Here is a 22,313-nt window from a genome sequence, read left to right on the forward strand (position 1 = left end):
AATTGCCTCAGGATACCTAGTAGCATGGTCTACTACAACAAGTATAAACCTGTTGCCTGAGGAGGTTGGAGGATCAAGGGGACCAACGATATCAATCCCTACTCTCTCAAATGGGACTCCCACAACGGGAAGAGGCACTAACGGTGCCACATTCTTGGACCCAACCTTACCAGAGATCTGGCAGGTATGGCAGCTTCTGCAGTGCTTTTCTACTTCGGCCCCCATTTTTGGCCAATAGAAGTAGAGTGAGAGCCTTTCCTTAGTCTTCTTGAAACTCAAGTGACCAGCCAAAGGAATCTCGTGGGCTAACTGCAAGAACTGTGGTCTGTTCTCTTGGGGTACTACAAGGCGTTTGTAGTCTCCAGGTGCAGACTCGGTCGGTTCACTATAGAAGAGGCCATCTTCCCAGTGCAACCTATGTTTCCCAGGCTCTTGCCCTTCAGCCTGAGTTTCTGCCTGACGGCGAAGACCTTCCAGAGTTGGACATTCTCTCTGTCCCTTACTGAAGTCTGCCCTGCTGGGTCCACCTTCTGCCAGTAACGACTGCAGCTCAGGATGGTCAACAGGATCCAGATCTCCAATGAGTTCAGGGCCTTCCATTAGCTCTTCTTCAGAGTCTAATTCTACCATACAGGGTTGTACTTCCCCCTCAGCCTCAGCTGGAGGTGGAGTTACGGGTGTGACATTGGACAACCGCGGGGAAGTCCGTGTCGGCTGCATCGGAATGTGGGCTGTTGGTTTCGGTTTAGAAGTTTTAGGTTTCCCTTTGACTTCTGTGTTCCTAGAGACAGCGGCCGCCATTTCCAATGGAGCAGGAGTGATTTCTTTCTTCATCATCTCCCCGAGAGTACCGCGCAGGGTCCTCTCTCTTGCAGGTCTGGTTAGCTCCTGTAACCGTTTACTAGGAGGTCTGGGAGTATGCGATACAACTCCGAGAGTTTTTAAATCGTTACCCAACAGTACGCGTCCTGGTACCTCACTCTGTATGCTGACAGGTATCTTTACAGTCATGTCGTTACACTGGATGAGAACTGGTAATTGGGGAAGCATCTGCACAGGCCCTCCAGCTAACTTGGTGAGGCGTTTGGGTGCCTTAGCAACATCCTCAGCCTGAAAAAACGATTTATCCACCACAGTTATGCTGGCCCCAGTGTCCCTAATGGCAGGCGTCTCCTGACCATTCACCTGGACACTGTCCTTATAATACTCTTTAGTATTATCGGGGATAGAATTATAGACGTCTAAATTCTGTTGTTCCCACAACCCCAGAGATACTAAAGAAACGCTGGCTGAGACTCCAATGGGTTCGTCAGCTAGCAGTAGAAAGTTTCCACTTGCCATTTGGACTTCCTCCTCTGGAGCGAAGGCTAAGGAGACAAGCTGGACCCCTGAAGGTTTACCCTTACATCTGGGATCTCCTTTCACGTGATCAGTCGAGCCACAAACAAAGTATTTCCCGAATGCTTTCTGGAATGGTGGCTTGTTCTGACCTCCTTCCGGTTTGGCACCAGAAGACACACTATTCTGCTGTGGTTTTCCCGGTGGCTTACCCTTCTGGTTTTGTTTGGGGCCCTCTTTGGAATGTGAGTTATTCGAATTCTCCTTTGAGTCTTTTTTAGGCTGTTTTCCCTCGTCCTTTTTCTGAGTTACCCCAGAATCCTTGTGAGTAGCCCTGTTGGCAACCCACAAGTCAGCAGCCTTAGCTAGAGCCCTGGAATCTAGTTCCTTCGAATCAGCCAAGTGCTGTCTGAGCTCAGGAGCACAGGCATCATAAATCGACTCCAACATAAAAAGATTTCGCATACCCTCGTAAGTGTCAACTCTGTAACCCTTAATCCATCCCTCTAAGTTTTTCAACCCTTCACTCACCCAGGTAGCCCAAGGGGTACCATCATGCTTTTTGAGGGTTCTAAACCTCTTAAGATACTGGGAAGGGGTCTTCCCGAATCTAGCTATCAAAGCTAGTTTCACACTTTCGTAATCCGTCTTATCCACCTCCCCCAATTCCATTACCACATCAGTCGCAACAGGAGGAAGCCTAGAGAACAACCAGGGAAGCAACGCATTCCCGGTGATGTCCTGGAGCCCATGATTGTATTCAAACAGTTTCAACCAATCCAACACATCCAATCTCGGTTCGTACATACCCACTAATTCCTTCGGCATCCGGGGTCTTTTGGGACTGGAGCTCCTAGAGGAACCAGAGGAGAGAGAAGCATTTTCCATAGACAACTTTTTCATTTGTAACTCATGATTAAGCTCTATTTCCCTGAGTCTTAACTCAGCTTGTTTCTGCTCAGCCTGGGCATTCATTCGTCTGAACTCGAGCTCTTGGTTTCGTTCAGATTGAGCCAAGAACCGTTTATATTCTAATTCGAGCTTCATTTTTTCAAGTTCAAAATAAGCAGGGTTACTTGTGGGACCTGGTATTGGCCCCGTAGGCACAGTTGGTAAGGCAGGTAGAGGAACAGGTGAGACAGTTTCGTTAGCCTCGCCGTCCTCGTCAGCCTCTTCATCGCTATCATCAGAATTACGATTCAGATCAACACCATTACTGTTATCTACAGTTGCTGGAGAGTTTGGTTCCTCTGAACCAGTACCCAGACTTTGGTTCGCCAGCAATCTCTCTATCAGTTCTAACTTCTTGCCTTTTACAGGAAGATTCTCTTGTCTACAGAGAGCTCGCAGACTCTCAGTATTTTTATCCGACAAAGACTCTTGGCTGTACATTTCCATTGTAGACATGTTTTTTGAAAGTTGCTTTTGTAACGTTTCGTGGTTAGTCGTCCTACAGCGTCGAAAAACACTCTAAACTGTATACTCGATACTAATCCCACCGCTGCCACCAGTGTTAGGCGGAAACCTGTGCAGTTCCCTCTGGGACCACTGCAAAAGATTTAGGACTACAGGTGTTGCGATGAACCCGCTTGGTAGCAGTCTGTACCACACAGATCCAATTGGTAGCTGTGGCTGAGCAGTCAGACTTCTCTCAAGAAAAGTTGGTCAGTATAGGGAGTATACAAGATAGGGTAATTCTTCGCAGCAAAACGAGTAAACACGCAACCAGGCTTTAGTATAAAGATAGTAAGTTATTTATTAATAACAGAATGTCTACGAAAAATACTAAAGTGAACCACGGCAAACAAATCAAAATACAATTACTCTGCAGGGTGGAATAAAGCTCAACCCCCCGAAACACTATATCGACAACTCTAGGTTCTACGGCACCACTTATTTTCAGACAGAGGTGTATACCTAAACCCAGATGACACTCGAATATTTTTAGTGAGGAAGGGAGAGAAGAGAAAGGCAGGTAACGAAGTCAACACGGTTCGTACTGAAGCGGGTAAAAATGCAAGGCAAGAAAGCATTCATCACACTAGATCATACAGTTCGGCGGCCAGGCCCACTCGGTGAGAGGCAAGGCACGATGTCCTGGAAAGTCTCTACGGATGATGCACTCAAGTCTTGTTTAGCAAATTGTTTAGCGACAGGTTGAACCAGTTCAGAACAAAGAGTGAATAAAGCTTGGAGGCAACCCAACGGAACGGAGAGGAATCAGATACCTCACACGAACCGATCAAAAAGGGAAGCCAGGCGGTTTACGGTACCTTGTGGGGGAAGACAGCTCCGACGGGGGCAGTTGTTCCTGGTGGTGGATGCACGACGGGTCTTGGCCAAGAGAAGAGATGCTCTCGTCGTCGAAGAGAAGATGTCCGGTGCACCACCAGGGAAGAAACCAGCCGCGGAGTGCTTCGTCACAAGGCACCACCTTTCGATCACGATGCAGGAGTAGTGGCTATCCGGTTGCCGGGTGCTCTGCACGGGCAATTCGACCACTGCGTCCTGGGCGACCAAAAAGCGCGAAGAAGAAGAAGACTGGTTGTTCCCACCAGCCAGGGAAAGAGCCTCTCCGGCAGGGAGATCTCTTCTGTCGTCGGGAGATTGTGAGACGATTCCGCAGGGCTCCACCGGAGGTTTTGTCGTGCAGGTCGGCTCAGCGTTACCCTCGTCGGATTCTTTAGGTCCAGTGGCGACTTCCTGAAGATCCAGTCCCAAAGGCCCTGCTTTTATGCAGACGTCCCCCATTCATTCAGCCTAGCTTGTCAATCAACACATGCTAAGTGGTGAGCGGGAAGGCTCACCACCTGGGCCAATCACTCCAGAGTGCGACCTGAGTTGGCAAGGCAACTCGGTCCAGGGTGTCTAAACCCCCTCCCACACCCCTGAGGTAACCCAGACAGAATGGCGCCACCTTCGCGGGTCTCTGTCCAGAGGCCCGCCAAAAGTGGAACAAAGGGCTCAACCTTTGGTTTCGGAGTCACAGAGAAAAACACAGACGCCATTTTTCAACCCGAGTTCTGGCAGAAAATACCACTCGATAAACTTATTTAAGATAAGTAGATCGGTGGTACGTTGGAGATTAACGAAAAACAGTATCAATCTTCAACAATGGGACGAATCCCATAGGGTTATGCTCGGGGCCGAACATAACAAGTAGTTTCCACTGCCACCAGCCAAAACTCGACGAGGGGGGACGGGACAGTGCCCCCTCGAGTAACAGATCCCGGAGTAATCGTATTACCCCTACTAGCACGTCCACAATAAGATGGTTGGTACTAGTTCTGTTAGTAAATTTAGGTCTAGTAAAGCCAATGGTGACTTTACATGCCCGGGGAGACAGTAGTCAGTCCCCGGGTATGGAGTCTATGGTGGGGGGACCAGCTAGGGTGCCCCCGTGTCACGACACGTAAGGTGCGGGGTGACACACATAGAAAAACTTATGAGACCCTATGGAGTAAAAGACCCCATAGCCCATCGAACACATTGACAATTCAAAGGAATTCCACACATACATGTCCAAGAGTGAGAGGAAAAGGGTCACACTCTTGGCAGGAGGGAAAAAACAAACCCCAGAAATCCAGCAAAGCTGCTGGGGGACTCACTAGGTTAGGAAATTCAGCCTAAACAGAGAATTCTCCCTAACACCCCTGCACCCCCACCCCCCTGCATCCAGGGACACCCTCCACCAGGCCCCCACTGATGTCTCCCAGCACCCCCACCCCCCAGCATCCAGGGGCACCCTCCACCAGGCCCCCACTCATGTCTTCCAGCACACCCACCCCCCACCTCCACCAGGCCCCCACACATGTCCCCCAGCCAACATGTCATCACAATCTAGAACCTTGGCCCTTATGGTCAGCCTCCAAATACAAAACACCCACCCGAGTATTGCATCCACCCACTTAGAAATGGCAATAACATGATAGAACCCCAATTGCAAGTTTGGAAATGAACACATGTCCCTCACACACACACAATGGGTGTCAGTGAATGTCAAAACCCATATCATGATATGCATGAAACCAATGAGATGATACTACACATTGAAGTTTGAAGAAAAAATATGTATTAAAAGCAACATAAATTGAATCAAAAATAAACAAACAAAAATGGGAATTTAAAAAAAAAAAACAGCATGTCCGTGAAATAATGCAAAACTACAAATAATAATCCAAAGGAAAGGTGTCCAAAGTCACAGTCCACAAAAGTAAATCCAATGGAAAATTAAAATCGAAAACCATTGCTCCATGGGTAAATCATAAAAAAATATGAAAATCCAACAGTCAACCATATACAGATAAACAATCCAGGGTCCATGATCCCAACAGAAGAAATGAAACCTATCTAATAACACTACCTAATAAAAAAAACTATATACAAAAATGTGGGCCATTGTCCAAAAGGTCAAAAAAAAAATGCAAAACCAAAGGAAACCTAACACTAACTACAGAACTATTTACAAGGGCAGCGGGCTAGTCCGACGGCTCACTTCGGGATTTCCGGGCCAGGGCATCATCAAACTCCTGCTCAATGTCCCGGAGGCGGTCCTCCTCCATGGCCCCGGAGGTCTGCAGGGCGGTCGACATGTTCACCTCCAACTCCCTGCGGATTGCCTCGAGGCACTTGGCCCGCCTCAGGGCCCTCTCCGCCCTGACCATCGTGAGCCGTGCCTCTTCCGCCCGCTGCCGCTCCGCATCTATGGCGTGGCCCAACCACTGCCACATGGAAGACACTTCCCGTCCTGGGTCCGCCTGCCCTCCGGCCGATGCCTGCCCCTCCGATGTCGAAGGCCCCGAGCCATCATGGCTCCCACCTCGTTGCTGCTGTGCCTCTGCCCGTGCCCTGCCTCCTGCTGCCTGCACATCCTCCACTGGCTGGGGAGCAGTCGTTGATGTGGCCACCCCTGCTGGACGTCCGACTCCCGACTGTGGCAGGAATGCCTCCTCCGCCAGCCTGGCCGCACCGTCAGAGGCAGCTGCACAGGGCACCCAGGTGACTAATGGGTGGGAAGATGGCACAGAGGACGACTGGCGCATAGGGGGTTCAGTTGAGGAGGGGGTCGGAGCAAGCCCCATCAAACGGAGGAATCCGGCCTGGGTGACTTGTCCCAGTAGGCCAACGCAGTCAACGAGCCATTCGAGATGACGTGCAGTCTCCTCATGAAAAGACTGCAGGTCACCTTGCATGGCCCGTTGACGCAATGCCACACCAGTCAGGACAGGCTCAACCCGGACCCGGATAGCCACGTCTGCAGGCAGAGGAAGGCCAGTTGTTGTGAGCTCATGCCCTGCCTGAAAACGGGTCTGGACGTAGGCATCCCTGCTGATGCAAGATGATGCAGTGACAGGATCAGGGACAGGATTGCACACAAGCACCTCCGCGGGGACCTGTGCTGCCTCCTGTCCCTGGTCCTGCACTGCACCACTAGCACCAGTGGAATCCCCACTTCCAGACCCCGTCTCTGTTGCTTGCATGGCCTCCTCCTCCACCAAAACCCCAACCAACCTGGATGACTCAGTGCCATATTCCCCCGTTGGGCCCTGTGGGGTCCCAGCTGCCCCTTCTGCTGCCGAGGAGTCCAACTCCGACCTCCGCCTCTTGGACCTCCCCCCGGCAGCTGTGGCCTGGGACGCGGCACCGGACTCCTCACTCCCCGACGAGATCACAATCTGGGAGGGGAGCCGGGCCTTGCGTCTCCGGCTGGCGGTGCCATCCCCGCCGCTGTGCTCCACAGCACCTTCTCCGCCCTCTTCATCAGTTGACGCTGCAGACAGGGAGAAATAAAACACAGGCATCAGGGCACTGTACAATGGACACATACACACATGACAGTTGTACATGAGTGGCATTGGCAAACCTCAGACATGGCATCACAATCGCCAACACACATGTCATTTCAACTTGCACACATGAGCCATACCACAGCCATATCACAACTGCTAGCACCATCCATACACATACAACAGCAAGAGCAGGCAAAGGTGAGCCAGACATCACATGCAACACAGGGAGTGCACTACACATGCACACACACCACCACACTTGCATGCATGTGTACACCTCTGCCAACTGTCTCAGCGTTCAGATGGGCATCCATGTCACATCTGCCAATCAGGCTTCCACATCCCGCTGTCACATGCATCCATGTTGCATCACTGTTGCACCCTTGTCAAATATACACACATGCACATGTACACAGTGCTGATATATGCAGCTGAAAACAACATCCATGTGTGACATCACAAACATGCCTACTTACATCCACATTCATCCAAACATGTGTACCCACACAACTGCATTTGGCATGCAAGCCTACACACACAAGCACCATCCATGTCTCACACATGACAGCCCTTGCATGTGTTAGCCTCACGGCCCTGTACACCCCCACCCATACTCGGCCCCATACAAACAGATGTGCAACCTGCACACTACTGGCACATCACCACACGCACAGCTTACAATCATGATGCATGTACACTTACCGCTCGACTCCAGACGGGTCTGCCTCTCAAGGACCTGGACGTGGAGCGCTGGGGATATGCGTTCCAGGACCCTCATCTGATCTTCCGACAAGTGGCCCCGGCGCCCCTTAGCATCCGCTGCCTTTTAGAGTGGCCGGGCCTTGTTGAGGGTCCTGGACTTGAAGTCCTCCCAGCGCTTCTTGACATGTTGGAAGTCGCGGACTGCCACCCCCTCTGCGTTGATGGCAGTCACGATGTCCGTCCAGATCTGAGTCCGTCCTTCCTTGTCGCCGCACAAACTTCCGAAGAAGGCATCATACTGCCCCAGGACTTGCTCCACCAGGACACCAACTTCGGTGGCAGTGAAGCTGGTGCCCCTCTGCCTCTCTGGCCGGGGGTTGTCTGTGGTGCCAGATGTTGCAGTGCCTGACATGACAACCCCAGAGGCAGGAGTGGGTGGGCAACTGGGTCCTGGGGCTGGGCTGTGGAGCGATGGAATCCCAGTCGGGAGTCTTCGGTTCCAGCAGGGGTGGTCACAGCAACAGCACCCCTGGCTGATGTGCAGGCAGCAAATGGCAGGGCACGTGGGCAGCAGGCAATCAGGCAGCAGCAGATGGCAGGTGGGAGCGTGCTCGGGGCTCTGGGGGGCAGTAATTCGGCCTTCTGGGCAGGAGCGTGGTCTTCCGTGTGCTTACGCGTGGCCAGCTTGATACGGAGTGATTTGGCACGTGAAAATCCAGCACGTCTGCGTGTAATTCGAGGAAAGGGCCTTAGCGCGTAAGCGCGTCAGCACACGTACACAAATTCATTGGCCCAAAGGCCAACAGCACGTATGCGCGTCTGTGACGTGCGTGCGTGGGCGTTTCCCTGTACATGGGTGCATGTTACACGTCCAATGACTGCACGTCAGAGTGTCAGCGCGTGTAATTGGAGGATGGGGCCTTAGCGCGTACACGCGGAAGTGACGCTGGACGTGTGGGCATGTTTAAAAGGTACGTGTAGAACGCCATTTCCTTGTACGTGCTTTTCGTGGACTTCTTGTCGGTTCACACGCAATTTACTTCACAGCGTTCCAAGTTCGTACTCCCTTTTACCTCTGACAGCTTTTTCTCTTCTTGTTTTTTTCCTGGGCCTGTTTCATCAAACAGCGTTCAGTTCTCCTGTTGTCCTGTCTCCTCAGACAGCGTACAATTCTTCTTTTGGCGGGGGTGTTGCCAACGTGCACACGCACGTATTTTACACGCGATTTTTCCTGGCAGATGGTGAGTTGCGCACGTATTTGACATCTGTGCTTGCCCCGTGTGTTGCCTACCCATTCAGAGGTCAGTCTAGGCTGCATGTGACACGCATACGTTCATTTTTGTATTTCTGGGTGCCACAGCGTAGTGCAGGTTTTTTTTTCCACGCACATGGTCTAGGAGGGGCTGCGTGCACATTATCTCCCTTTTTCGGGGTGCCTGTGCGTTGCGTGACCCGTCATCTTCCCCCAGGGGTCACATACAGCCTTGCTAGAGCACTAGGGTACGAATTCCATCTAGTACCCTACCCCTTTCACCCCCAATTGCCCAGGACAATAGTTTACTGCAACTCCCATACGCACAACAACATCAGTGCCATGGTTGGGAGGTGAGCACGCGGTAAGGGCGGCAAAGGTGGGTGAGCCACAAGAGGTGGCCGTGGTGGAAACGGTAGGGGACGTGGCCAGGACTTGCAGGGTGCCCCTAGCCCCCCATGTGTGGGTGACTAGTCAGGGACACCCATGCCCCCCCCCCTTGTTGAGGGTAATGTGGCTGACACCATCCCTGCTCAGCCCTTGTTGGACCAGCCCATTGTGGCACCAGACCTGGCACTGGGTGACTCCATGGCTGACTTCCAGGTCAGCAGGTCTAGGCCACGTGTGGCGGTGCACGTTGGTGTCACCAGCCCACATGGATCAGGGGCAGCTATGTCATCTGCTGCCCCGAGTAGGCAGGGTGGGGAGGCTGCAGGGGCAGCTGCGGCTCCATCCACCCCAGCTCTGAGTGCCCAGCCAGGACAGTGTCGGTCCTAGTCCATCCTGCTGACGTTCCCCCTGACCACATCACACTTCAGCTAATGCCTGCACCAACTCCCATGGTGAGTGTTCATTCCCACACTCCTAGTCCACAGTCCACCGGGGCTCCTGCCCCTAGTGTCCAGAGCGGTGTAGGACACTCAGTATCACCACCACCTTCCAAGCGGAAGAGGAAGAGTGCTCATCCAGTACAGGCTGATGCCCCAGACACGGCTACACAGTCCGGCCCAGCAAGGAAGCCCTGCTTCAATCGGGTCGAACTTGATGCACTTGTGGAGTATGTGTCCGCACATGACAGCGAAATGGTGATTACTGCAGGATGCAAGACCACACCTGCACAACGTCAGGCACACTGGCAGACCATTGCGGAACTCATAAGTGCCCTTGGATTCGTGAGGCGCACAGCTAAGGATTGCTACAAGCGCTGGAATGACCTTAAGCGCAGGGCAAAGAAAAAGCTGGCCTCAAGTCATGCCGCAACTCTAGTGACTGGAGGTGGGTCTCTGACAGAGGACATAGAACTCACTCCACATGAGTATGTTGCTGGGACCTATGTCACGAAGGAACAGATCCAAGGTGTGGGAAACCTGCCAGATTACGAGGCATTGTTTCGTGAGTGCACATGCATGTGTGTGTCATCCATGTGCATGGCGTGTGTGTGAGTGCTTCTGATTGAGTGCCAGGTGAGGGGGTGTGTGCCTGAGTGGTTTGGGTCACCCATGTGCTTCATCCAAAACATTCTGCGCACCAGGATTTGGGTGTTGCAGTATCCCTTCTGGCAACAGTAGACATTCAGCCCAACCTCACGCCAGTTGCCCTTGAATTGTCATCTTGCCACAACATAGTTGCATGTTATTCTGTGTTCATTCAGGCTGATTGTCTGCATTCCACCACTTTCACTAGGCATTTCTCAGTCCTATTGTCACATGTGTGACATGGCTAGGGTACATACCATCTGTGTGATGGCATGTGTCATGTATGTGTATTGGACATGCCAATCACAGGCCAATGTGTGATGGCACTGCTAGGCAGCATGCAGCAAATTTGTTGTTCTTCCATCTTGGTGTCATCAATGTGTGCCATTTGCCTCCCCTTCATACACAGTGACAGTGCATGCATGAGAGGGTTATAGTCATGTGGGACATGTGTCAATGAAGTACTGTTTCTTTTGCTTCTCAGCCCTAATTGTGTTCCATGTTGCTAATGCCTGTTCCCATTTCTTTTCTTTCATGTCTTTGCAGGGGATGACGCACTTGATACTGCTGGGGTTGTGGAGATGGTGCAGACCCAGGAGGGGTCTCAAGCCCGACCGGGCACCAGTGAGGGACGTGGTGTGGTGGTGGGTGAGAACCCACACTTGCTGCAGGCCGTCATCTCAAGGGGTGTCTCTGGGTGCACCTCCCCCGAGCTCTATTCAGGTGTCGATTCGGATGATGAGACCTATGTGCCGTCGTAGGTAAGTGTCTCTGGGAGGGATTATGTACTGTCCAACCCACCTGCACCAGGGGTAGAACCCTCAATGGGGATGTCAGTGTTGGTAGGTCAGCCTTTGGTGGTTACGGATGCAGGGTCACACTCCGCTACATCTGATCCTGTTCCTGGGCCAGCAGATCAGAGGGGGAATGCAGTGCTGCAGCCTCAGGCAGTGCCGGCAGTTCAAGGTGCAGTTCGCCTTGCCCCAGACAGGTGTGGTGCCCACCGACGTGGTAGCCGTACGCCACCTGGCAATACCGCATGGGAGAAATCCATATACGGTATGGAAAACCAACAGGCAGCATCAACTGAGATGATGGCTCAGGCCATGGATAGGGTGGCCACTTCCATTGTCCCCAAAGAAAGGCTAATTGAACAACTACAACAGGCAACAGACTCCATTAGCCAGTCACACAGGGAGGACATGTTGGCGTCCAACAGGGACAGGCAGGCGGCACTGGAGACTCTGCGGGAAGCCATTTCCATTGAGACCCAGGGCCACAGGGAAGCCCTGAGGGTGGAACTCCGTCAGCTCAGGGCAACTCTGGTTGAGCTTGAGGCTTCAGCTAACACGAGGACAGAACAGCAGCTGGAGCGGCTCACACGTACGCTCTCAGCTGAGATGCAGGCAACTAGGGCGGAGGTCCGGGCATCCCGTGAGTTGTTGCATGGGGACCTCCGCACAATTATCCTCCAGAACCAGACCTTCCACACCCGCATGCTTGCTGCCATGGAGGACCAGACTAGGGCTTTGCGTGGGCTGCCTCCCATAGTGCCACCACCTCCTGATGCAGCTGCAGAGGGTGAGGAGAGTGACAGCAGCGATTCTCCCACAATAGGGTAGCCGTGCAGGCCATGAGCCCATGGAGGTGTTTTTTTTTCACAAGATCCAAACAGGTGGGTTTTGGTGTGCACCCTGTCCTCGGACCTCCTGGGTGGCCTCCCCTACCCCCGGGCCCATTAATGGCCATTTTTAATTTTATTTATTTATTTGTTTTGATTTTTGTTTTTTATTTTTTTGGACAGTGTGTTGCCTTGTGTGGCTCCCGTGGGTATACACTGTATTGTGGCTGGGCATGTGCAGGCTTGTCCTGAATTTGGGTCAGATGCTTGGGTTTGTGTGACACACACCCCTCCTACTTCCCGTTTCCATGGGCTTGCAAAGGGTGTGCCCAAGTGACATTGACTTACACGGTGACGTTGGACCCCCATTTGATGTGTGGGCAGTCTGTAGTCAATACTGTTTATACATTCCTAGTGCATATTGTTGTTGTATTGTACACTGCATGGTGTATTGATATGTGCCTCTGCATCCATCTCATCCTCCTAATTTGCAGGTCCATTTCTCATGTCTTCACAAGGCGGTCACTTTGGGACTGGAGTCCATGTTGTAAGCAATGCACCTACACTCTTGCGTGGCGCTAACACTGTATTCTTGGAAGTGTTCTAAGTGCTGCCATTATCAGGTAGTGAGGCTACCAATTTTTTAAGTCCGTACTGTCATGTTTATGGTAGGTTGGAGGTTGTGTGGGTGATTGGTATTCTTGGTAAGTATTTGGTAATGTGTGTTGTTGGTCCTGCATTACTGTGAGCATTTCATGTGTGGCCAGTTTCCATTAGGGACACTGTAGTTGGTGACACTTGGGGCATGTTGTGGGGATTAATTTGTTTGCTCTCACATTGCATGACATGCCATGGTGTGTCGTGTGGCCGTGCCGGGCAAGGGATGGGTGACATGCCACTTTTTTCTTGTTGTATTTTGCAAGTGGGTATTCATTTTTGCTGCATGGAAGTGTGTCTTTTGATGACACTGCATTGGTGGTGTTTGTGTAGGTAGGGATGCACACATTGTGACACTTCCAGATGAATAATCTCAGGCTGCTATGGTTCTGACAGTTGACTGTCCCTTTGTTCATCATAATTGTCAGATTGAGTCATCTTTGATTGTCAGATGGTATGTGCCAGGGCTGTGTGCACTCCACAGGGGTGTGCTTTCTATGTGAAGTAATTAGCCACCAGCTGCGTACGGGCTGCCTCAGCCCATGCCCTTTCCCCTCCCATGCGCAGCGGGCGTGCATGTGGTTGGGGATGTGGGGGCACCACCATGTCCACAGCCAGGCCCCGGCGTGTTGCAACATTGTGCAGGACACACGCTGCCACTATGATCCTGCACACTACTGGGGGAGCGTATAACAGCTGCCCACCAGAACGGTCAAGGGAGCGAAAGCGTGACTTGAGCACTCCGAATGTGCGCTCCACTATGCCCCGTGTTGCAATATGGGCTGTGTTGTATCTTACCTCGGGAGGCGTGATGGGGTTCTGAATTGGCGTCATCATGTGTGTGCTCAGAGGGTAGGCACTGTCCCCTGGGGAGGTGGTGATGGGGATCATTAGTGGGGTATTGGCATTACTCTGTATCTGTCATGCATGCGTGTGCTGTGGCATTTCTACTCACCAAGCAGCCATGCATCGCCATGCCGCCCAGCTTCCATGTCCCGGTTTAGGGTTGACATCCTGTAAATGAAGCTGTCGTGGGTGGACCCTGGATAGTTGGCATATACTGAGGTGATGATTCCCTTGGCATCACATACTACCTGGACGTTGATGGAATGCCAGTGCTTGCGGTTTCTATAGATGTGCTCAGATGCCCTGGGGGGACGTAGAGCCACATGGGTGCAATCAATGGCACCTATCACTTTGGGGAATTGTGCCACCCTGTAGAAATCCTGGCTGACAGCCTGCCTTTCTGCAGGTGTTCTAGGCAGGTATATGTGCCTGCGGACTGATGGGCATGCAGTGATGATGGACAACACCTGGTGTAGGCACCGTGACTGTGTGGCATGTGACCCCCCCCCCACTGTGGCACTTGTCCGCTGAAATGATCCGGTAGCCAAGAAGTGCAGTACATTGAGGACCTTCTCCAGGGGGCTGAGTGCTTGGGAGCACAGGGTGGGTGATGTGAGGTCATCCTCCCACTCACTGACCAGGTCGAGTATTATGTGTGGTGGAAACCTGTACCTCCCAAACACCTGGTCATCTGGCATACTAAATAGGCTGGTTCTGGGTGGGAAGATTCTGGCCCTGACTATCCTTCTCCTCCTCCTCCTCCTGCGGTATCCCATGGCCACTGCTGCTAGGTACGGTATATTCATCCTGGCGTCTGAGCTTGTTTGTTGTTTGCGCACTCTTTTATGCTGCGCGGGACATGCGCCTGCTTCATGCTGGCATACGTGTTTCAGGATTGGTCCTTTTATTTTTTGGCGCGTTGTAGGCGAGCGTGTAAATCTTCCCGCCCACCTCAGGAATACACGTAACACGCTCTCCCAGGCCCAGTCGCGAGTAAATAATCCCGCCCACCCCTGGAATACACGTGCCCCACTCTCACAGGCACAGTCGCGTGTGTAACTTCACGCGCACACACCGAAATACACGTACCCTGCAAATTCGCGTGTGAAACTTTCCGCGCACCCCGAAATACACGTACCCTGCTGAAATCGTGTGTGGAACTTCCCGCGAACTCCGTAATACACGTACCCTGCTGATATCGCGTGTCAGACTACACACGCAACCCTGATATACACGTACACAGGCGAATCGCACTGCTGGGGGTTGGGGGGGTGGCATGGAAGGAGTGGGGGCCTCGTGGAGGGAGCCACTGACTGGTGGGGAGTGGGGGTGCAGGGAGACATGAGTGGGGGCCTGGTGGAGGGTGCCCCTGGATGCAGGGTGGTGGGGGTGCTGGGAGACATGAGTTGGACATGAGTGGAGGCCTGGTGGAGGGTGCCCCTGACTGGTGGGGGTTGGGGGTGCTGGGAGACATGAGTGGGGGCCTGGTGGAGGGTGCCCCTGACTGGTGGGAGGTGGGGGTGCAGGGAGGCATGAGTGGGGGCCTGGTGGAGGGTGCCCCTGGATGCAGGTGGGTGGGGGTGCAGGGGGACATGAGTGGGGGCCTGGTGGAGGGTGCCCTACAGTGCTGGGGGGTGGGGGTGCAGGGGGACATGAGTGGGGGCCTGATGGAGGGTGCCCCACAGTGCTGGGGGGTGGGGGTGCAGGGGGACATGAGTGGGGGCCTGGTGGAGGGTGCCCCTGGATGCCGGGGGGTGGGGGTGCAGGGAGACATGAGTTGGACATGAGTGGGGGCCTGGTGGAGGGTGCCCCTGACTGGTGGGGGGTGGGGGTGCTGGGAGATATGAGTGGGGGCCTGGTGGAGGGTGTCCCTGGATGCTGGGGGGTGGGAGTCCAGGGGGACATGAGTGAGGGCCTGGTGGAGGGTGCACCAAAGTGCTGGGGGGTGGGGGTGCAGGGGGACATGCGTTGGTTGGCAGTAGTGCAAGGTGACATGTGGGTTGGCTTGGGGGCATGGGCATGGTGGATGGGCTGCCTGGGACATGTGCAGGGTAGTCCCCTGTGTTGTGGACCGCCTGCAGGGGCCGTGGAGGGTGTAGAGGGAACACCTGGGAGGACCCACACGGGCAATTCACGTGTAGTGCTCCCGCGCACCCCTGAAATACACATGCCCTGATGGAATCGCGTGTGATGCTTCCCGCGCACCCCTGAAATACACGTGCCCTGATGGAATCGCGTGTGATACTTCCCGCGCACCACTGAAATACACGTACCCTGCTGCTTTTGCGTGTGATACTTCCCGCCGCACCCCTGAAATACACGTTCCCTGATGGAATCGCGTGTGATACTTCCAGCGCTCCACTGAAATACACGTACCCTGATGGAATCGCGTGTGATACTTCCTGCGCACCCCTGAAATACACGTACCCTGCTGCTTTTGCGTGTGATACTTCCCGCGCACCCCTGGAATACACGTACCCTGATGGAATCGCGTGTGATACTTCCCGCGCACCCCTGAAATGCACGTACCCTGCTGTTTTTGCGTGTGAGACTTCCCGCGCACCCCTGGAATACACGTGTCCTGATGGAATTGCGTGTGTTACTTCCCGCGTACCCCTGATGTACACGTACCCAGGACAATCGCGTGTGAAACTTCCCACGAACCACTGAAATACACGTTCCCCGCTTGGCGTTTGCTGTTTGGCAGCCCTGTGAACTGGTCCAGGATTAGCACAGCACTTTGCGATGATTTGGGAATTTTGAAGGCTTTTCCTTGCGCGAGGGCGTTCTTGGGGGCGTAACTGGCGCTGCTGCAGGGTCGCTCGCCACTCTGCGCCACGGCTGGTTTTTGAGTTTATAATCCATGAATACGCTGTGCGATGAAATGGATTTTATCGCACGCGGCTGGCGCAGTGTATCGCACGGGGACACTGTGCGCCAGCCGCTTGCGCCACTTTTGTGCGAAATTATATGAATTACGCTGTAAATCGTTTGTTGAAGCACTTAACACCCTCTGCAAATTAGGCACTTGATCACATACCTTATGAGCTCAACTTGGTGAAAATAGGGTTTGGCTATCACAGGCTAAAGTAATACTGTCTTTCAGTCTTTTAAACTGAAAAATAGACAACTCCCACTGTTTATAGAAACATGTTAAGCCAAAAGAATATCATTGTACCTTTATTTTACATCCGAATGGAAAACTGCTAGTTCTAAAAGGCAAAATAAGGATAGCCTGAAAAACTGAAAAAATGTCCCATTGTACAGCACTGTGCTTTAACATTTAAAAAAAAACAGAGGGTCCTTATACGTGAAAATGGAAAGTAAATGGAGGGGACAAATTAAGTGCAAAACAAAGGTGTAAACAGTGGAGTAATTACTGTTACTGTTAATTATTTGTAGTGCGCATAAACCGAGTGGAATGAAGTGCATCTGGGAGCAGATGTTTTGCTTGATCGTGAGAACTAAGAAGAACAGGAGAGTGAGAATTAGTTAAACACATGTGTTTTTAAGTGCTTTGCGAAAAAGGGAAAAGGAGCCAATAGTGCACACACCAATAGGAATAGCGTTCCGCAGGTGAGGCTCTAAAACAGAAAAGCGCCTGTCTCCACGATACACAAAGCAAGACATAGGAACAATCAACAGGTGTTGGTGAGTAGAATGAAGGAGGTGTGCTTGCTAATACATATGAACCCTCTCTGAAAGATAAGGGTGTGCACGATCATGCAGGTATTTAAAGAGCAAGCGCAATATCTTAAACTCAATCCTCGGCTTATATGGCAGCCAATTCAGAGATCTGCGCACTTTGGAGATCGAAGAGAGCATTGGTAGATGAAAGACCAATCTAACTGCATTATTTTGTGCAGCATTAAGACGGGAAAGCTGTTGCTCTGGAATACCTGCCGGAGTGGCATTTGCACCAAATTCAAATGATTGTCATGGAGTGAATCCTAATGCTGGGGCGCATTTGATAACATTCCTCAGAAATGGGTTTTGGAGTGGTGGTCTGAAATTAAGCCCAAGGGGGTGGTAGCACCAGGCGGAGAGCAGAAACATACTAGGGCATGCTCACGAACCACTCCCTGATACAAATGCAGCATAGATCACCCACAAGTGATGTAGAGCACGGACTGTTGAAGGCAAGTCCCTGTTTACACTCAAGCCAGAAAGAATACAACCTTCTAGGGGAAAAGGCCAACAGATTGCTTGCAAGGATAACAAGGTTTAATTGTACAGCATACAAATCTATCAGCAAAGAACTCTGCTGCTCGAAAATGTTCTGGTCCAACCGAGCATGAGCAGAAGCTTCAAAAGCAATACATTGGGCCTCATTACGACTCAGGCGGTAAGGGTTTTACGACGGCGTAAACAGCGCCGACCCTTACCGCCTGAGTACGAGGTCCCTTAGCGCCATGGCGGATTTAACACCTGCTTTTAGCAGGTGTTAAAATCCATGGCGCTAAGGGACCATGGAGTTAATTACGCCACCGTAATTTACGGTGGCGTAATTAACGCCTTCCCCACTCCCATTATGCCCTATGGGGCAAAAATGGGAATGGGGAAGGGTAAATGGGGATTGGGGACTTACCGCCCCGCCAACCTCGGAATGGGGCGGTAAGTCCGCCAACCACCATGGCGTAAACGTAGTTTACGCCATGGTGGTAAAGTCACGGCCCAGGCGGTAACTTACCGCCTGGGTCGTAATGAGGCCCATTGTCATCAATATGCAGTAAAAACTAGCACCTTTGATTGGCGAGACCATATACACATGCCTGCTCCAAAGGGGATGCCAGGCTGCGATTGCTTCACATTTCCACCATCTGTCAGTTCCCAAGTGGGTCACTGGGCTCATCTCTCTGAGGAGTGAAGGTCAGGTCCCTCGTATGTTACAATGTCAGAACTGCTATGATACACTAAGCCTACGACTAAATCACTGTGGCATGCACCTGGGAGGCTCGGGAACTGGTGCAAGGGGGAAGGGAGGAAGAAATACAGTCACACCGACCCACACATTCTGTGCTGTGTTGGTATTGCACCCCTCGCACACAAGGCCTCCACCCTCGTTTTGGTCTATAATGTATCCCTCCCTGTGCCTCACACTACAAAGGATGTATTGATGTGGAGAGGTGAAACAGCCATACATGCTTAGATCATGTATGGCTATTGGTTTTATGGTTGGGGCTGGGGTCAATCACTATCATAGAATGCAGGGGTCTGTGGATCGGGTCAGTGGTGTGGGCCATGGCTCTGAGTAGGCTGGGTAGGGGTTAGAGGTCTGCTGGTAGTTTGGCTGTGATTAATGGGCACTGCGAGGAGCCTGGTGTTGTCTCACAGCCTTGCAGGGCATATTCCTCCCAATGATACTAAGTAATTGCAACAGTGAAGGGACAAGGGGAAGCTTCCGTGAGAACTGGCCTTGCAGGCTCATACCGCCTTAATGATCTGGGTGTCATGATGCCTACCCCCGGGCATCCAGATCAAGCCCATCAGCCCCGGGAGCAGGCATCCAGGTATTTAATAAAACCCCAGCAGCCCCGGCTGGGGGCTGTCTGGGTTCAGTCCGGGCGCCTTAGGCGCCAGGCTCATAATAGAAATCAGTCCTGGCGCCATAGGCGACAGACTCATAGACTTTACTTACCTCATGCAGACAATGCTGCAAATAAATCCAAGCCAATGTGAGGCCTGGATGGGACTATTTTTCTACAGGGACTATTTTTTACTCGGGTGTGGTTCTAGGGACTTCTTACCTGGAACTACTTTGGAGGCTATTTAAACCACGCCCGAACAGCAGCACATGCTTCGTTTTATTCTGCATCCAGCAGCGTAATGCTCACCGTGCCTGCAGTCAGCATCCAGTCTTCAGCCACGCCCGTCTTGAATCCAGAGCTCCTAGCAATAGAAGAAAGAAGAAGGAAAGGTTAGAAAACAGATATTATTTCAATCCTTACTTGAATTCCGGATCCATCACTTCTTCGAACTTGAAAAGGACATTATTCTACACGCGTCGCATCGCCAGCTGCAGCTCCGCGCCATACTCACCAGTCCTTACAGCATTTTTTGATCCGGAGCAGCCTCCATCATTTTCTCCGCTGAATTCCAACATCTAGGGGACAAAAGAAACATAAGGTGAGCCGAGAGAGCCAACAAATACAACCTCTCCACCATAGACTTACCTGATTAACAACCGGAGGCATTATTCTGTAACAAACCGCAACTTCTTACGCCGCACCTGTAAGGAGAGAGAAACCAGCAATTTAAACACATGCATCTTTTGCCGGACAGTGTTGGGTAATACAGACTCTTACCTCAACACCATCAGCTGCCACAAGACAATCTTTCCTTGGACCCAGCTGCAACACAAGAAAGGAATGTAAAAGAGTGAACATCAGACATATTGAACTCTTTGAACTTTATACTTACGGGTTCTCGCCTGGAACCTCTGAGTCAATATTCATCCGGAACTCTTCCAACGCCCTCAAACCAGTGAAGTAACTGGTATCTACGCGCCCCTGCATTCCACGCAGGATGGAGAGCTCATCATTTACAAACATAAGGTGAGCTTACAGAAAGTGAATATTGGTGGTGATTAGTGGGGAGAACAGTGGGGTGCCATTACTAAAATCCACGGGTGGCTGAATCCCTTTCTCCACTTGCAGGAGAATATTTCTACGTGTCAAGCAGATGAGATTAGACGGTCCAGTCCAGTCTGTCATCTCTGCACTACGCTTCACGTTGGAGGAGGTCGCAGCTGTCCGGGTCCGATCAACGCCTCTTGGGAGCCAGGTGAGCGTAACACTGGGCCTAGTCGAGTCCTTCCATGGAGCTAAAGTTGTGCCGCGTGGCCATGCAAGACTATGCATCTATCATAATTACAAAATGGTGATACTTTCTATGCGTGCACTGGCTCTATGCATCTATCGTTCCGGCTAAATTATACATGTGGCGAGTTTCTTAGCACAGTCCTCTCCCTGCTACCACACTACACGGCTGCCTATGGGATTCACCTCATTCTAAAGCGCTTAGGAGGTGGGATAGACCCATTTCCATCCCAACATTGTGCAAGCACCTAGGTCAGTGGTCTTCAAACTTTTTTGGCCAGGGCCCCCCTGAGCAAAATTTGGGCAGGTCGGGACCCCCCAGAAATGCCAAATGGACAGTATATATTGCGCGCCGTCACCTGCTCCCATCAAAGTCGCTGGGCTCCCTCATCCCACTCCTACCCAGTCGCTGGTCTCTCCCCACCCCATCACACACCCAGGGCTCTCCCCACTCTGCTCCCATCACTATCCCATGGTTCCCGCCCATTGTGCTCCCACCATAGTCCCTCGGTTCCCCCATCCCGTTCACAACACAGTCTGAGGGCCAGTGGCGGCTGGTGAATCTTTTTTAAGTGGAGGGGCATTAAGGGGAGGTTCGGGGGGGTTTCCCCCTGTGAATTTTTTTTTAAATAATAGGTTAAAATGTTGCATTGTAGAGCATACTTTTAACAAAAAATGGGTAAATAGCCAAACAGTTTGCAATTGTTGCTGGGAGTCCAGGGGGCAGGCATTGATATTTTATTTCTATCGTGCTCGTACACAAGTGTTTCAGAGCGTGACAAGGCAAGGGAGGGGAACAGAGGAGAATAAAACAGCGATCTTACTAGGCCCAGTGACATTGAGAACGCGCAAGTGTGAGGGGAAAAGTGCATGGAAGGGGGGAGAAGTGGAAAGTGCGAAGCAGAGGAGAAACAGATAAATAACAATAAATAAATAATAAAGGCAACAAACAGTGGTAGTGCAGCCAGCAATTTGCAAGTGCTACGTTTAAGGCAGCAGACAGGGTAGGTCTGATAAGTGCAGGAAGAAAGATGGTTCTCCTCAAGTTTTAGAGTGGCAGGGCGCTGTTCCAGAGGGAGGCCCCAGCCGAAGACGGAGATCTACCCCCAGCTCGTTTCTTTGATAAACGACTGACCCTGAGGGAGTTGGAGGTAGAGGAGTGAAGAGCTCGAGAGGGGAGGTATTTGCGGAGGAATAGCTGAAGGTATTTTGGACCGAGGCCCCAGAAAGCCTTGTGGACAAGGCAGAGGGTTTTGAATGATAGATGTCCGGTAAAAAGATACCATCCCTGTCCCCTGGGCCCCACTGGTCCTAACACAATGAACATGATTATGTGTATATGCAAGGCGCTGCACATTCATACAGCAATCACTCTATCATTCACATGAGCATCCATCACCATACACTCACTCATAACGCATCCATACACATGTTTAAATAAAAACAATGAACATAAACGTACCTTCTGCATTGGCCTGTGTGTGGGTGCTGCTCCAGCTGCTCTGTCCGTATGTGCGAGGAGGCGCAGGAGCTCCCCCTCGGACATACAGACATGCAGTGCCCCAGCCAGCATTTCCAATGAGCTATGCAATGCTGGCGAAGCAAAACGCCCCAGCACTTGCATGGCTCAGTGAGCATGTGCGGCTGGGGAACTAAACTGAACTGTCAAAGGGAAACAGTGTTTCCCTTTGACAGTTCAGCCAGCCCAGGAGCACTCCATTAGCTGGATAAAGCAGCTGAGGGAGTGCTCACTGTTTCACTGGGCTGGCTCCTTAGCTCCTCCATAATGGGTGAGGGGCCACTATGCAGTTAGTA

This window comes from Ambystoma mexicanum, chromosome 2p (genome assembly GCF_040938575.1).
Source record: "Ambystoma mexicanum isolate Mex_15411 chromosome 2p, UKY_AmexF1_1, whole genome shotgun sequence".
Lineage (NCBI taxonomy): Eukaryota > Metazoa > Chordata > Amphibia > Caudata > Ambystomatidae > Ambystoma > Ambystoma mexicanum.